The sequence below is a fragment of the Vicugna pacos genome, chromosome 31 (genome assembly GCF_048564905.1).
Source record: "Vicugna pacos chromosome 31, VicPac4, whole genome shotgun sequence".
Taxonomy (NCBI): domain Eukaryota; kingdom Metazoa; phylum Chordata; class Mammalia; order Artiodactyla; family Camelidae; genus Vicugna; species Vicugna pacos.
The window spans coordinates 10882859-10898204 of record NC_133017.1 but is presented as its reverse complement, the minus strand read 5'-3'; the positions used below and the strand labels follow the sequence as shown (position 1 = coordinate 10898204).

Here is a 15346-nt window from a genome sequence, read left to right as displayed (position 1 = left end):
TTACCACTCACAGATACCCACATTTAACATAGATGCTCCAGCACATGGTACATGGAACTTCTTGCCCATTAAGAAGCTGGTTACTGACCACTTTTTCAAAGTGCCGTAGTAGTAAAACAGGCTTAAAGAAATGTAATTTGGGTTGCTTAGCTTACTCATAAAGTAAGATTAACTGACGAGACTTGCACTGAAGTGTATAAAAAATATTGGTACAAAAACCAATGAACCATAAGTGAAAGCAGTTTCCCACATCAGGCTTCGTTTTAGTTCCTACACCCGACATTTAGTGTATTTTAAGATCAGCCCCCATGCATAGCATAAGAACAGATGACTGCAACCTTCTTTTTTAGAGGCTTTGAACAAATTAATGTTAAAAAATTTTAAACAGAGTGGATGAAGAAGTTTAAATTTTTTTGAACTAGACAAAGTTCCAATTTAACACATATGAAATTGTCCAGATCTGGATAACTGCATGCTTCACTGGTTCTCCTGAGTTTTCCATCCTCAAATTTTCCCCTGAAAAGGGAAGAGAATACTTGTAAAGTCAAGAAAATTATATCTGCGTATATGTGGTAAAAAGATTCCTTAAATCAAAAAAAAATTTTTTCATAGAAATATTTATGGAAAAATTATACAGTTTTAACAGATTCTAAAATGCCAGTATAAACAGTGTACCTGTTGTACAGCAGTAGCAAAATGGTTAATTTAATATGGCCAAAAAAAAAAAAAGCTACTATGACATGCCACATAATCCCTTAGGGAAAAAAATTTAATATTCATACCACAGAAGACTTCAAAGAGAAAAAATTCAGGAAGCCATGGAATGGTAGACTCAGAAGCACCTACAGTGAAACACTCTGTATGCATTTCTCAAACGTATGTAAAAACATAAATACAGTTCTCAAAAATATTGAGATGCCATGTTTTAAATCTTTGTAAGATGTAAGGGCCACTCGGGTTTTCTAATTTTATTTGAACACAAAATAATTTTTTTGCATGTAGAGAGTAAGAGGTAATCATTAACATGAAAAAGGAGAGGAAAAGGATCTATCATCAACATCATGCAGAAAGAAAGCAAAATTACAAATACCAGCCCACTCACATGAAAACCTTTAATGTTTATGCTGCTGCATATCTGAGTGCTTGTCATCCAATCAGTGTGCAGTAAAACAAAACAAAACAAAACGAAACAAAACAAAAAAACCCGGCAGTTTAAGGAAGTTCCAGTGTTATAAAGAAAGCACTTTTTTTTTAATGTATATACATGAAGAACATTTAGTTATATGATAAAATAAATTCAGCACTGTAAGATAAAGGAAGACTATTATAGATGGACTTTTGGCCTCCCCCAACCCCGCCACTTGCTACAACCATCTTTAACCTGTCGAACTTAAATCTCAATGGATATAGGAGTTTTTTGGGTTTTTTTCCTTTTTTCCTCCTATTCAGTTCACATTTCAGGCTGCTCAGCAGATGCCTGTGATTCTGGTGACTCCAGTCGCTGGTGGAAGTTTGTTCTCAATTTTCTCAGTTTTTTCAGGAGCTTTTCTCCAAAGAATGATCTGCTGCTGCTTGAAGTACCTTCTGTCTTCCTCATCAACAAGGACTAGATTCAAAAAGTACCTTACTGAAAATTTTTTGTTCACATCTCTCATTGTTGGAGTTGGGTCATATCCCTCTAAAAACAGTCCTATTGGAATTGATTCACCTTCTACTGGTGCACCATCCATTATTTCATATTCAGCGATTGTTTCGATTTCTGTTGTGGTACTGGGTCCAATTCCCATGATCTCTTTTTTAATCAGTTGTAACTCCATATGTTGGATTTTTATTCTTACTAATAAGAAGTAAATTTTTCCAAAACATCCTTTAAATGATACTTTGATTTATTATATTCAGATTCTATACGTAGACAATCTTCAGTGCCCACTTCCGTCTTAACACAGTTGTGAACATCAGGGTAGGTAGCAAGCTGATGAACAATAAGATCATATTCTTTCACCAAGTCTGTCAGTCTTCTCACTGTTGTCACTTTAAGAAAATACCTTAGGCGGACATTGGCACCGATGTAAGATTCATATGGCTTTTCAACTTGCGTAAATTCGAAGTCGTAACTTCTGCTTTGAGCCAGTTCTCCAGGTGAGGCTAGTTCTTTCACTAGGTTTACGAACTCGTGAGTATTACTCTTGTCATTGACAAGTTCAGTTTGACCTACAAATTCAATTCTAATTCCTTGGTGCTCTAGGCTCTTTCCAGGTTGCTTAAAGGCTAGGTTTACCTTTCCTGAAACAGATTCTCCACCATAGAAAAGATAGCGTTTTTCTACTTTGCCATCTTCAGTTTTCACTTCCGCCATTTTCCTGGTTTCCCCATCAATAAGGACAACATCGATCTCACAAATGGGACCAAAAAAGCCTCCAAGAAAACTCATTGTCAGCGCTGCCACTGCTGCCGCCACCGCGTCCCCCCTACTTCAGTACTGTAATTTTTTAAAATTTACGTATACGTACTGTTCATTGTTTCTAAGAACAGATTAGAGGTTTAGCTTTTTAAACTTAACATAGTTATCTAAGGAATAAAGCCAGCCACAAAATAAGAATCAACAGAATGTGGTAATCCAATCATAAAGGACAAGCACGTGTGCTTACACATATTCAATCAGTCATCTAAGTTACAAATAATAAGTAGTTCATTTGTGTTTATTTCTTTTAGATTCCAGATATGAGTGATATCATATGGCATTTTTCTTTCTCTTTCTGGCTTAATTCCCTTAGAATTACAATCTTTAGGTCCATCCATGTTGCTGCAAATGACATTATTTTTCTTTTTTATGGCTGAATAGTATTCCATTGTATAAACATACCGCAGCTTCTTTATCCAGTCATCTGTCGATGGGCATTTAGGTTGTTTCCATGTCTTGGCTGTTGTAAATAGTGCTGCTGTGAACACTGGGGTGCACGTGTCTTTTTGAATTGTATTTTTCTCCAGGTGTATGCCCAGGAGTAGGATTGCTGGATCACATGGTAAGTCTATTTTTAGTTTTTTAAGGAACCTCCATACTGTCCTCCACAGTGGCTGCACTAATTTACACTCGCACCAGCAGTGCAAGAGGGTTCCTTTTTCTCCACAGTCTCTCCAGCGTTTACCATTTGTGGACTTTTTAATGATGGCCATTCTGACTGGTGTGAGATGATACCTCAGTGTAGTTTTGATCTGCATTTCTCTGATAATTAGCGATGTTGAGCATCTTTTCATGTGCCTGTTGGCCACCTGCATGTCTTCTTTGGAGAGATGTCTGTTTAGGTCTTTTGCCCATTTTTTATTGGGTTGCTTGGTTTTTTCTTGATATTAATGTGTATGAGCTGCTTGTATATTTTGGAAATTAGTCCCTTGTCAGTCGCGTCATTTGCAGATATTTTCTCCCATTCTGTAGGTTGTCTTTTCATTTTGTTGATGGTATCCTTAGCTGTGCAGAAGCTTTTAAGTTTAATAGAGCCCATTTGTATGTTTTAGAAATCAGACTGTGCCTGTAACTATTGACTGCCTGAAAGCACAGGGGAGATTTTTATGTCTTTGTATCACCTGGGAAATTACTTGGGAGCTCTTGTCTGTTTTGTATTATGCAAAACACATGACATGTCCCTGTCTGTATTTTCCATCTAAACATGTAACGATGACTTCAGTAGTTCATTCCAAATATAATGCCACACACAACATCAGGGGGTCACAGACTGAGACCCCTCTGTGAAGTCTCCATGGGGTCCCTGGTTCTGTGGACTAGAGTGCCCTGGTCTGGAGGACAGGGCCTGGCACAAGAACCCTGCTGAGAGCATCACAAGTGAGCGTCCCCCTCTCCCAAGTGCTTCTCCAGAAGGCAGTTCTGGGGACAGGGGAGGAGGGTAGGGGCCCAGGAAGAGGGAGGAAGGGCCTGGGTGTTAAGGGTGGATGGGACACCACCACCACGGTGACTTCTCTAAGCCCTGTTTCCATCATCAAGCTGGAAACCACGTGAATTTAAGGACTGGGAGTCTAAATCTGGTGGACTCCTTCAAAGTCACGGCCTCGTACACTGAGAGCTCGGCCAGCTGTAGGAACTGGAATCAGTGCGAGCATCTCTCACGTTTCTGAAACGCACCACTGAGACGTTTCTGTCATTGTTTGGAGGAGGGAGGACGAGCTGTGTGGTCAGGCCTCGCGAGGTGACTGTTTCCTCGCTCTCTCTTGTCTCCCTGCTCGACCAGACGCTGCTTCTCTGACGTGACCTGCCAGTCCTCTTAGTCACAGGGCTTGACCTACAACTGCCCACGTGCTTGCCCCCTGCCCCACTGCTGGCTTCCCTGGTAACTGATGAGCCAGTGACACCAGCTCCCCTTATAAATGGTAGCCTCCTTCTCCCAGTGGTCAGCAGAAAAGATTGTGGCCATGTCCTGCCCACTGTACACGGGGGTGTCACTCCAGAACCTTCTGTGTAAGATTCTGTCCACTAAACCTGTGATGTGACATCTCTGGGCTCTTTCCTCAGTTGGTCTTGAAGTTGGGCATATACAGGGCTTGCAGGCCTGCGGGGTGCAGCCCGATGTGAACCAATAAAAAAGTGTGTTCCTAAAGTTTGTCTACCAACAAAGGAGAGTGGACCCTCTCAGAGAAAAGCTGTTCTCAGGGGTCACTTTGCTGAATTTGGTGGAGGTTCAAGGTGACGCAGCCTAGGAGTCCATTTGAATGCGGTTTGCCACTCCCTGACAATAAACTCCATATGCAGAAAGCCCCCAAGATAGGATAAAAGTCTATTCTTGCTCTTTGTATATGCATTTAGCAATAAAAATGTCGGACTACACATTGAGCAAACTCTTACTATCAGGTTTTACATTTTTCTTGAGGCTTTTTGTTCTGCATTTGTTACTGATGCACAAAGGACCGAGCACTTTCTGTCTTTGTCTCTCATGTACGTGTATGTGAGTAAAGGGAAAACTTGGGACTGAAATCTGGGCAAATAGCAATCTCTGCTATGGATTACAAATGCAGAGATTAAATTTCAGTTACAGTATCTCTTAAAAAAGTACAAAAGAATTCAGTCAAATGCATTTTGGTTTTGCTGCGTATTGTAGATGTTAAACTAAGCGAGGTGCCCACATTAAACCTTTCTGCTCACACTTCCCCAGCTGTAAAGGAGGATTGTTACCTCTCACGGAGTTGTGAAGAAAAGCAAGGGGAGTAATTTTTTGAAAGGGTCATACCGAGTGTGAACTGCTAAGCGTGTTGCTGGTCCTGTTTCAGGTGGATGGACGGTCGTGGCTCCGACATGCTGTCAGTGAACCTCCCGGAAGAGCCGTTCAAGTTGAAGGCGTGATGGGCTTGCCCACAGAAGGCTCGCAGGTCAGCACAGACTCAGACGTCATCCAGAAGCGAGGCTGGCTATTCCCCTGGCTCTGTCTTTGTCCCTCGGCCACAGACCACACCGCGGAGGCTGGAGAGCGGCTGGGACACGAGCCTCCAAGAACACGACGAGGCGGTTTGTCCCTTCGTCTCCCATCGGCTTGAAGGGTTTCAACTTCTGCATCTTCTGAAGAACAGCCTCAATTAGGAAAGACCTGAAGAGGTGATGCTGGTGATTCATTTCAGGTGTCAAGGTGACGGGGCGACAGGGGGCCCGGCAAGGTGACAGGGTGACGGGGGGGCCCAGACAGCTGGCAAAGCATGGCCTCTGAGTGTGGCCATGAGGGCGTTCCGGATGGGTTAGCACTGCAGGGGGTGGATGAGTGAGCCTCCACGGGCGCAGGTGGGCATCACCCAGTCCGTCGGGGGCCATGGACGAAGGGTGGGGGAGGGTGGATTTGCTCTGCTGGGCTGGGCCGGCATGTTGTCTTGCACCCGGATGTTGCTGGTTCCTGGTTCTCGGGACTTCAGACCCGGACTGAGTTACTCACTGCTTCCCTGGTTGTGCAGCTCAGATGCGGCTTGTGGGATGTCGTGACCTCATGGTCACGTGAGCCCATCCCTGGACCCCAGCTGCTGAGGAGCGTGGTTCTGGTCTCTGAGAACCCGGGCTGATACATGCACAGCACTGCGGGACCACCTTCATCTGGCTGTTCCTGTGCCCTCGTCTCTCGTGGTGGCTCTGTGACTGGTGGCAAACAAGGGGTGCAAAAGTCACTCTTGAACTGAAGCAGTGACTTTATATGTGAGCATTCCGTGAATATAATAAGGATACTCATATGATGTGAAGTGGGTAAAAGGAGGGAGTTTGAAGATTAAGAAGACTAAATTTTTAAGAATCAGGTCAGGAATTTGGTAAAAAAAAAAACTGAGATGAGTTTTCTGTGCTTCGTGTCTGCCGTGGACTGGACCCTCTCCTTGGCATGGACTCAGCAGACCTGGCAACATCTCTCTTCCCTGGAATCCACGTCCGAAGCAAGGCTGCGTTCACTTATCGGAGGAGTGTTTGTTTCACCCACAATGGGCGTGAAACCTGCTGATCCAGACCAGGAGGTGGCAGATTTTTTTTTAGCAAGCAAAGCAAAAAGCAGCAGGAAGGAAATTCAGAGCTGCAGCGTGAGACCCTGGAGGAGCTGCACTGCCAGGTAAGTGAGTTTGTGAGCACCGGCAGACAGCTCAGAGGCAACCACACGGCATGCCGCGGTGCTGACGTCTGAGTGTCTTACGGGAAGGAAGGGAAAACTATCTTTAGATCTGGTGGAAATGCTGTCGCCCGGCGTGACGTCGCCCAGCGTGACAGTGACTTGCACAGGGACCTGCGTTTCATGTACATTTGTTGGGAAGGGGTCTAAGTTCTAACGTACTTAGCATTCTTTACAAGGGGGCATTTGAATACGTGAATGGAAGATAGACTGTAAAGGGGGAAGGGTGTTCATTCCTTAGAATGGCTAATACTTCAGTCCACTTTAAAATGCAATGGCCAAATTCAAACTGAAAAAACGTGAGTCTCGGTTAATAAGATGCCTTTGTTTGTGTCACCGTGGCTGCAGCCTAGCCCGTAAGACAGCCTGAAATCAGCAGCTTTTGTGCAAAAGGGGCTGGCACTCGCCGCGCACAGCTGGCGTGCACCTGCGCTGTCCCAGCCCCAGTGATATCAGTAGTGAAAGTTCTGCATGCTTCCATAATGTGCCTCGCTTGGCATCTGCCTCTCCAACCCTCATCCTTACCCCGGGCTTCGTTCCACAAAATGCCTGCAATTCCCCAAAAAGGCGCTGAGGGGCAGCCATTCTGGGTATGCTGTTTTCATGTACTTTTGGTTGAATTTGGTGCCAGTTGCGCTAAAATGATGCTCCCCAGTGTGCTCTCGCCCAGAGGCAGGCCCTCGTGGGGAGAGGGGCAGGCGTCAGCACACCTGGGGCTGCAGAGTCAGGTGCACCAGAGGGAGAAACTCCGGCCACGTTCCAACCCCAGCTCAGTGCATTGTGTGCACACCAAGCTGGGGGTTCGAGATCCCTAAGTTAGGGCAGCCCAGGTGTGTGGGAGACCAGAGCACCGAAACCCTGGTCTCCTTCCTGCTAACCATTCCACACAGATGAAAGGTGTTTTAAAGATGCTACATGGATGAGATCAGTGTAAAATGAACACCAAATTGCCTTAAAAAGAGAAAGAGGTCTGTGCAGGATGGCCCGTAAGCTGAGGAAGTGGAAGGGAGCTGTGCAGTTTGGTTGCTGTAGCTTTGGTGGCAGAGCTGACGGTTTAGGTGAGGATGTAAGTGCCTCTACATCACCTCTGTTGTCTTGTTTTGTTACTGACGTGTGTGCTCACAAGTGGGTGACAGCGTGGGAACAAGTACTTGGTCTTGCTGGAGGTGCACTGGGAGGCATGGATCGATGTGGAGGTGGGGGGGGGCAAGGGACACAGGTGTGTGCTCCATCCACGTGGAGTGGCTGGACATGTAGCCTGTGGATATGGGGCACTGGTGTGGGCTGGGTGGTCGGGGAGGGATCCTAGGCCCAGAGAGGGGTGCTTAGCATCTGTTTTAGGAAGATGGTTCTGTCTTCAGAATGGAGGTCGGAGTACGTGGTGTGTGAGGCGGGGAGTCAGCCCAGATGGGGTGTGAGCTGTTGGCTGGTTGGTGCAAGAATCCTGGGGAGAGACCACGGGGAGCCCATAAGCCTCTGTTTCAGTTTGTCGGCATCACAGCCCTCTCCTTGCTGTGATAACCGGGCAGATGTCTCAGGACTTTGCTAGACTTTTGAAAACAGTCCACTAATGGCATTACTTAGATTAGAAACAGAATTATATCTGCTAAACTATTTTCAACTCTTCACTGCAGTTTTAATCCATTTAAGCAGATTGTTGACTGAATCCACTATGTGCCTGTACAAACCTGTGTCCTAAGAATCTGATTCTGAGCAAAATGAACATGGTCCCTGGTTCCCACGGGTCCCCGCAGCCGCCAAGTGTGTAACCCAGGGATGGTGTCCAGAGAAGTAAGTAGGACGCCATAGGCATGACAGGGGGCCAGACACAGTGGGGGGCGTGCGCATCTCATCCCAAGGAAGGAGTCAGGAAAGGATGCTGGTGGAATCAGGATCCAAAGGGAAGGAGGAGTAGGGGTTGGCCAGGAACCGCGGGGAGCAGGGAAGGTCCAGGCGGAGGGCCTGACTCAGCTGGGGACCTGGAACCGGTCCAGCTTGGCAGCCACAGCGAGTGTCTCGGGGAGATCTAGGCACGGGGCTTGCTGCGCTGTGTGCTTGTCCTCCAAGAACACGAGCTCCTGTGTGATTGTTACAGTGTGTCTTGTCCTGGCCACTGTAGTGTTCAGTGCTTGCATCAGGTAGGGAGGCATTCCAGACACCAAGATGCAGCTACTTTGGGTGTATTTCCTGCTCTGGGCTGGGAGGCTGGCGGGAAACTGGAGAACTCAGGGCATCTGTGCATCTGGAACCCTCTGGACTTTTCGATCTGAACAGACACCTGCTGCTCCCTCCCAGAGTGCTGCCGTGAACCCCCACCTGCCGTCGTGAGCACGTTGATGGCACCGTCCCTGCTCAGGTCACGTTTCCTCGTGCTGAGAAATCCATGTCTGGACTTCTAGTAATGAATGCACGTTGTTTGTTTGTTTGTTTTGCCCCAATGGAAGTTTTCCTTGAGATCCCACACTTTCTGTTATTCCTCCTCTTTTCCAAAGCAGAGCTGCCTGCCTGCTGTGTATCAGAGGGTCGAAAAGTGGGGTTTAATTTCTAGCTGTGCAGTGAGGCTCTTGGAGTGTCATTCACAGCACCTCCGACTTCTGGACCAGCACCGATGAAGTTCTGTGCATCCTTACCTTCCTTCTGACAGCCCCTTGGAGTCCCACCTCTTCCCGGGCAGACGCAGGCTGCCGCTGCCCCAGCCCACTGCCCCCTACCCCCAGCCCCTCAGTTAGTGCCTGCTGGTCCCTCTCTTAGTGCAGATGCTCCTTCATCCAGGGTCTCTGCGCTGTGGCTGGTGCCCCCGCTGACCGTCTCCTGTAGCAGATGCCGACCCAAGTGCACAAGCGACAATCTACAGATTAGCACCACTGCTGTGCCCTGAAAATAACATGCTTTAACTTGAGTGCAGTCTGTGCCCAGCAATCTCAGGGTGTTTGCTGCACCCAACCAGAAAGCACAAAATTAAACTAGGAGGAAACGCTATGCCAACAAAACCTCCAGTTTCAGGAAAATAAGGCAAATACCTCTTCTTAATGAGAGAACCTAGTCCCTTCTTTAGAAAAAGCACAGCCTTCGTGCTTTTTGAAAGGTATGAAGCATATCCTGGAGCATCTGTGACATTCAGTGCTTAAACCAGTAGAGGGCAGTTCCGTGATCTGAAAAGAGAGCCCCAGCGTGGGTGGGACCAGAGCTGGGGGTGCTGCCAGGTGGCAGGGCACAGGCAGAGGTGGCTGCCAGCGTCTCCTGCGGCCGTCGTTGCTGACAAGCGGGCTTATTTTCCGTAAGCAGCTTTTCCTCCTGCTTTCTCCTCGTCCCCGTGGGGCAGCTCCTGAGGCTGTGGAAACTGAGTGACAGTCCCAAAGATGGGCCCAGTACGAAAGGAAGGTAGGCCCATCATCAGTAGGTTGGCCTCAAGATGAATGGCCAACAAATAGTTACAGGACGTTTGATGATAGATGGATGGATGGACAGATGGATGGATAGGTTGAGGACTTATGGACAGGCAGAGCATACAGGGCATGTACATGTGCATGTTATAAATGTATATGGGCAGACATACACCATACAGGACATCTCCATGTATGTGTGGCATCTGCATGGACAGGTACAGCATACAGCAGTCAGGAAGGATGACGGTCTCCTCTCAGACTGTGTAAGAACCTGGGTGGATACCCTCGGAGCACAGCCATTCTGAAACTCATGGAAAGCAACTCTTTGCAGCTCCCTCGACTTAGATTTCTATAAAGAATGATACACTCTAGGCCACACAGTATCTGCTACCCTGGTCTGTTTTCTCTCACCATCATGAAACCATAAGCCATGGCAGTTCCTGCCAGCCTTTGCTAGGAATCTGAGAAAGAACTCAGGGGGCTGTTTGATTTCCACATGACAGTAGAGATGTTCCTTTGGTGGTAGATTTTGCTCCTCTGACTGCAAGAATAGTTGCTGCACACAGAGTTTAGCTCCGTCTTCTTACTCAGTCTTTGCGGTGTAAGCAGTCTCGATCAATCACATTTCTCAGACCATATCCTGCTGTGGGCAGGGAAGAGCAAACTGTGTTCTTTTTAAAAAGTTATGGAAATATGGTTGATGTACAGTGTTGTGTTAGCTTCAAGTGGTTGTCTAAAATCTCTACTAGAAGCTGATCCCAATGAAGATAGGAACTTTCTGCCTTTTCTTGGAGTACTATCTGACACTTAGTAGGCAATTAATGCTTTTAAAATGCAAGACTGAATCAAAATGCTCAAAATTCTTTGAAGAGTCAAACAAAATATTCTTGTCATTTAAAAATCTATGGGCAAATTTCCTTTCTAATAATTGTTTCTCCTTTCTTGTCTTCCTTCCTTCCCTTCCTCCTTTTTTCCTTTTCCCCTTCCAAGGTTAGAGAGTGATCTATTTCCTCTTGCTCTGTGGGAGAGCTATTCCTCATTTTCACTTTTTCAGTATTTCTGGTTTTTCTCATCATTAGTGTCTGTTTCTATCCTTGTTAATATCTTACTTATACATTCTTTATGTAAAAGTTCATTGCAAAAATGGGCAAAAATAAAACGCCTCGAGGGAAGCATTAAAGCAACTATGTAAGTGTTGTGGAATAGTCTTTAGAAGTTATAAATTGGTTCTTGAAATCATTTCATTAATGATAATGATTAATGGCAAATTATATAGCAGTTGGGTAATGAGACTGATAAATTTCTTAAGTTTGTAAAATACAAAGATCTTAGAAAAATAGAGATCTTCATTTTCCTTTTTATAATTTTTACATTATCTAACTTTTCAATAAGCAGTATTGCCATCTGAGAAAAAGAGGCAGACTTTGAAACAGAGAAATGTGTTATCTGGGGTCTTAGAATTGCAGTTTGAGGAGCGCAGATTCCAGCAGCAGCCAGAACAGACTCACGTCTAGGGGACAGAAGGCGAAAATGAAGTGCGCTTGGTTTGCGTAAGTCATTTGCCAGGAGCTGTGACTGGAGGGTGTTTTCTGCCACCACTTACTAACTTGCCCAGGAGGTCTCACGTGTCACAGTGAAGGCATGTTCCACACGGCTCTCAGAGATTCCCTTCCCAGAAAACTTTTTTTTTGTCTGTTTGTTTATTGACATCAGGGTCTGCACAGATCTCAGTGGCCAAGACAGAGCCCTAAAGTGCAAAATGCTGTCACTGCCGACAACTCCTTCTCCGCTACGTATTAATTTATAATCGGGGGAAAACATGCAGCAGTCACTATTCTAAATTATAAAACTGAGAATGTAAAACAGAAGTACATACATTGAGCTTCACTTTCTCAAGAGCATCCATTTTCCTGGGTGCACGTGTGAGGTACTGGAACCTGTCTGCTGGTCTCTGCCCTGGTTCCCGGCACAGACCTCCTGAAACCCTCATGAATTTGAGTGGTTTGGGCACCGGGAGCATCTTCTGTTCTAATGAGAGGGCTCTGGGGGGCTCCTGGAGGGGTAGTCACCAGCAAGACCACGCCTTGTTTAGAAGCTTGGAGTTTTCAGCCCCACGCCCTACCCTGCACAGAAGGGAGAGAGGCTAGAAATGGAGTTAATATTTGCTCCTGCCTATGAGCAGAAGCCTCCAGAAAATGCCCAGAGCACGGGTCTGGAGAGCTCCGGGGGTACACACCACCCCTGGGGGAGCCCTGCATCCCCCATCCTCAGGCACAGGAGCCCCACACTCAGGGCCCTCCCAGACTTTGCTCTGTGCATCTGTATCATTTATCACATCCTTCCATAAACTGGTGACCAGAAGAATGTGTTTCCCTGAGTTCTCTGAGCCCTTCCAGCAAACAATGGATCCCAAGGAGAAGCTATGGGACCCTCCAGTGTGTAGCCAAGTTGAACGGAAGTTGTGCATCCCTGGGGACCTGCTCTGCTGACTGGCATCTGAGGTGGGGAGGGAGCAGTCTTGTGGGACTGAGCCCTTAACCCACGTGACCTGGCATATCTCCAGGCAGACAGTGTCAGAATTGAGGTAAACTGTAGGACCCCCAGCTGGTGTCGTGGAGAAGTGCTCAGTGGGGGGAATCCCCAAATGTGTTTGGGGACCGGAAGTGTTCTGTGTGTTTTGTGTGGACACAGTAAAGGAGACACGCGGGAGAGGGAAACTACAGGAGGGGGAAGACTGGGTTTTTCCCTGTTCAGGAAGACAGATTTTATTCCAGCACACCATGGAATTTGAAAAATATGATAAAATAGAAACAGCTAGATTTCATTTGGATTCAAGGACAAGTATTCTTGTTAAAAAATAACGTTATTTACTGATATAAAAAGAAGGACTTAGGGTAAGTGTGGAAAGGTCAGTTGGTAGATAATTTCTGGGTGAAAACTTATAGCTCTGTTCCTTCCCTTTGGTAGACATTATCGCAGGCCACAGATTCTGGTAAGTTGTGGCAGCTTTCCAGGGCTCACATTTATATTTTAGAACTTGCGCACCCCAATGATCATAGCAGCAATGTTTACAATAGCCAAGACATGGAAACAGCCTAAATGTCCATCGACAGATGACTGGATAAAGAAGAGGTGGTATATTTACACAATGGAATACTATTCAGCCATAAAAACTGACAACATAGTGACATTTGCAGCAACATGGATGTCCCTGGAGAATGTCATTCTAAGTGAAGTAAGGCAGAAAGAAAAAGAAAAATACCATATGAGATTGCTTATATTTGGAATCTAAAAAAAAAAACATAAATACAAAACAGAAACAGACTCATAGACATAGAATACAAACTTGTGGTTGCCAAGGGAGCAAGGGGGTGGGAAGAGACAGACTGGGATTTCAAAATGTAGAATAGATAAACAAGATTATACTGTATAGCACAGGGAAATATATACAGGATCTTGTGGTAGCTCACAGTGAAAAAAATGTGACAATGAATATATATATTTTCATGTATAACTGAAAAATTGTGCTCTATGCTGGAATTTGACACAACATTGTAAAATGACTATTACTCAATAAAAAAAAGTTAAAAAAAAAGAACTTGCAAATTGCTTTCACATGTATTGTCTCTTAGTAGCCAGTGGGAAAGGTGTGTTCCCCCTCACCATGTCCTGTTTGTCGGCAGAGTCGGGGAGGCAGCACTGAGGAGTGGCCCTTAGTCCCCAGTTGTCCTGGAGTGTGGTCTGAGCGTTTTGACTTGGCGACACCCACCCCATGGCTTTCAGTCTGCTTACTTCCTAGGTATTTCCAGTGCCTGGAACATGTTACTCAAGAAACACTGATTAAATAAATGAAGTAGATAAGGTGCTGCTTCACCTTAAGGAGACGAGTATATTGAGGTTATTGGCACAAGGTAAAGGGTGAATGTCGGACGGGGCTCAAGCTGGCGTCTGACGGCCTACAAATTCAGTGCTTTCCACCTCGGTTCTCTGTTGCTGCCTCTCAGAATGCGTGTGTGTGTGTTTCCTGCGGGGAGCAAAAGAGAAAATGCCTGAACACACCCCAGGAAAACCAGGAAAACCAAGAATAGGTGGTCTGTGCAGCCTTTGAAATAATTCAGATAGTGGTGTCCTCCTGTGGGCTTAGCTTGAAAGTCCAGGTGACTTTCACAAACCGATTCCCTGCACTACACTGAGTCAGATACTTACTTAGCTGTCTTGTGCTGTGACTCCGAACGGGCTCATCTACGCTGAAACTGCGTGCGTTTTCGCGTGGTCTGCCCCTCAGGCCTCTCTTCAGAATCTAAGTAAGCCAGGATTTCACTGAAAAGCGAGCCTGCCTGAAAGTGACATGTCAGGATGTTTTTATTTCTTTTGTCAAGTAGGGCTTGCGTTGCTGAAATTGCCCCGGCTTGTATAAGGGAGGAATAGACAGTCACATCCATTCAGTGTAATACTCAGGCTTACTGCTCTTGAGAAAGGGAGAGCTGCGGTTTAGTGCCAGCGATCACGTCTGCAGTCACCCGGCAAATCTGCTGCTCTGTGTGTCTCCATTGAAAGTGTGGAGCTTCTGGGGTTTGCAATCCTCAGAACCGTCTTGTTGGAACTGGAGTTTATCCACAAAGCCCTGGCACTGACAGGCCGATGAGCACCGCACAACCAGAGGGCGCAGTAGAGATCGAGGATTATGGTTTCTGAAGCCCTCGTGTGTCCTTAGAGTAATGACTGCTGTTAGGTCGTTGACACCAGAGACTTGTATGCATGAATCACGACACAGGGACGTGTTGTGAGAGGGTGAGGAATAAGGAGACCCCCACCCAGCTCCAGCGCCCCCAGGGCTGCACCCGCACGGACCTGCTCCCTGTGGGGAGGCACTCGGGTGACTCCGAAACACCAAAGGGCTTTCCCCTTGTTTTCTCCTACTGAAGTATAATTGGGTAATAATGTTGTATTGGTCTCCGATGTGCAGCACAGTGATTCAGTTACACATACATGTGTGTATATGTGTAACTGAAGCATAGCCAATCACAGTGTCAGTTTCTGGTGTACGGCACAATGTCCCAGTCCTGCATATACATACATATAGTCATTTTCATATTCTTTTCCATTAAAAGTTATTACAAGATATTGAATACAGCAAACAGTCTCAGTTTCCTCTCCCACAAAATGGGGACAATAAGCGTGCTTTCCTTATGGGGTTATTGTGATGAGAAAGAGATAGCACCCACGTAGGATTGATGTCTGGGACATAAGTAACCAGGAAGCACACTGGCCGACCATGAGAGCCACAAGTCCACGTAGATGTGTAAGTGACTAAGGGAGGCACGG

The 15346-nt window shown here is 46.1% G+C and overlaps 1 long non-coding RNA gene and 1 pseudogene across 1 annotated transcript in view; one reads left to right on the top strand and one right to left on the bottom strand.

The window, feature by feature from the left end:
- The window catches only part of LOC140690572 (uncharacterized), a 29673-nt gene extending 16087 nt beyond the window's left edge, over positions 1–13586 (top strand). The window contains exon 3 of the long non-coding RNA XR_012065877.1: positions 5275–13586. This is a non-coding gene — a long non-coding RNA (uncharacterized lncRNA). The remainder of the gene's footprint in view (positions 1–5274) is intronic.
- On the bottom strand, positions 1438–2450 carry LOC102534305 (vacuolar protein sorting-associated protein 26A pseudogene; annotated as a pseudogene).
- Positions 13587–15346: the final 1760 nt, after the last annotated feature.